The sequence below is a fragment of the Tupaia chinensis genome, unplaced genomic scaffold (assembly GCF_000334495.1).
Source record: "Tupaia chinensis unplaced genomic scaffold, TupChi_1.0 Scaffold000457_1, whole genome shotgun sequence".
Classification (NCBI taxonomy): domain Eukaryota; kingdom Metazoa; phylum Chordata; class Mammalia; order Scandentia; family Tupaiidae; genus Tupaia; species Tupaia belangeri.
Window position 1 is genome coordinate 36,723 of NW_006159965.1, and position 2,764 is coordinate 39,486.

Here is a 2,764-nt window from a genome sequence, read left to right on the forward strand (position 1 = left end):
GGGAGTGAGATGCTGCCCACTCCACTCTTCTTGTGTAGAATTGCTTTGGCAATGTGGGGTCCTTTAGTATTCCAGACAAATTTTATGATAGTCTTTTCTAAATCTGTGAAGAATGTGTCTAGTACTTTGATAGGCATAGCATTAAATAGGTAGATTAATTTGAGTAGAATTGCCATTTTGGTTATATTAATTCTTCCAATCCTGGAACATGAGATGTCCTTCCACTCTTTTGTGTCATTTTTGATTTCTTTTTTTAGCTTATAGTTTCCCTTGTGGAGGTCTTTAACTTCTTTGGTTAGATTTATCCCTAAGTATCTTATACTTTTGGTGGCTATGTTAAATGGAATAACTTTTTTCAGTTCTATCTCTATCTGACTGTTGTTTGTATATAGAAATGCTATCGACTTCTGTATATTAATTTTGTATCCTGCAACTTTACTGTATTCGTGCATTAATTCCAGAAAAGCAGTCATAAGAGGGAAGTTTATAGCAATTAGTGCTCATAAGAGGAAGACGGAAAGTAGGCAAAGGGACCACTTAACATCATGCCTCAGAAAATTGGAGAAGCAACAGCAAAATAATCACACAAAAAAATCTAGGAGAAAGAAAATAGTAAACATCTGAGCAGAAATAAATTAAATAGAAAATAAGCGAACTATACAAAAAATAAATGAAAGTAAAAGCTGGTTCTTTGAAAAGATAAACAAAATCTATATGCAGGCAACAAAACTGAGATTACCACAGTGATGTGAGAGACATAAGTAGAAAAGGCTTTGTGTCTCCCCTCCAAGCCAGGATATTTCAAAATGTTTAGAATGACCATACCAAAAACTACTAAGAAGAGAAAATTTAACGTAGATAAAAACGTTGTCAACCAAAAGAAAGCAGAGGTATAGGTGTTCATGCAGATGAGTTTCAAATGAGTGTTCATCACAGAATGGTCACTCTGACATCCAGAGTGTGAAAAGACTCTAAATAACTCATGGGCAAAGCCACCCAAACATGTCATTCCCATAAGATGGTCTCATCTACATGAACTCATGATGATTCTGTAGTACAGGTGACAATATACCAGTCATAGACCATCCCTGCAAAAGCTTTCAGTGACACACTTCCTGAAGGAAATGGTTCCGGTTACAGCAAGAGTGTCAGCATGCTAGAGGTTATGGAACAGGAAACAGCTATATATAAAAATGTGTAACATAGAGAATGTAAAACACAACTACAGAGGATTAAATAAAGACTAGATTAAAATAAAACACTTATTCTCTTCATGGATAGCAGTTCTCAAACTTAAAGACATAATCTCCTGAATTCTACCTAACTCTTCCTAAATCCAATAACATTGACTATAACTCATATTGTTTTATGAATAGTTTATTACATTTAACTGTAAAAGTAAATATGCAACAATTGGTATAATTCTGAAAATATTTAATGAAGAAGTAATAGTCCTATCAGATATAAAGACACATTATAGATCAAATACACTTCAATTGTGTTAAAAAGGCACATAAATTATGAGATAAATGAAAAAAAATACATCCTGAATTGGATTTAAATATATATGAAATTGTACAATGCAAAAAAGTAGTGGTTTCAAAGCAGAGGTGAAAAGATAATTATGTAACTACAAAAAATTTTATTTAGAAAAACAATTAAAATTTACCCCTATTTACCTCTTCATATCAGTACCAGAGGACCACAATTTAATACAAAACACAAAATCAAAGAAACTAAAAAAAATTAAATACTAAAAACAATGATGAAAAATATTGAGAGTGACACAGGGAATATATTTTTAAACACAGAAAAGTTAAATAAAATATTGATAAATCTGATTTGCCAAAGAATGGATGGAGGATTATTTTTTTACTTATATTATTTGGTAAATTTCATTACTATACTAAACAGCTTGTACATGGCACAAGAAAGTCAAAATTAAATCACAGCCCAGAAAATTAAGCAAATGTGTAATTATAAAAGAAATAGTATGTCAGTGTATAATTAAATATAAATAAAAATTAATCTGGTAGAGAAAATATGAAAAAGACATTAATAGATACTATCCAGAAAAAAAATAAAAATAATTTTAAACATAGAACTAGATGCCTAAGTTACATCTGAAGTATTTAAAATATATAATGTAGTGTATTTTTGATTAAATAAAGCAGATTGTCATATACCAACAAAATTTATAATCACTAGTTGCTGAGTTGTGCATCAACAGGTATACTCACAGACCGTGAACAGAAATGTAGTTAGTACAACTTCACAGATGGGATTTTTGCAATAACTATGAAGATAAATTTTAAATTTGTATATCTGGGGTCCAGCAGATGGCGAACCAGTTACAACATTTGACTCTCACGTGGCCACAACATTTGACTCTCACGTGGCCGACCGTGGTTCAAGTCCCAGACCCAGTAGTTTTAAAATCATGCTTAATGCATGCACATATAAGCCCATGATCATGGGAGGAGAATAGATAAGAAGTGACTGCAGTGTAGCAATTTCCTTGGGGGGGAGGGCTATGATTTCTCACATTCCCTCTCACTGTTTCTCAACAAACTTAAGGTATATAGTGATAGGAAAAAGATAAAAATAAAAGAAAGGAAAGGACAAAAGTAAATAAAAATTTGTTTTTCAGGGCCAGCAGTTGACATCACGGCTATGTTGGTGGACTCCCATGGACTCAACCTCTTAAAAAAAGGTTTTCTTCAAAAATAAAGATTTAATTTGGAACTTCTAATAATGTATTATT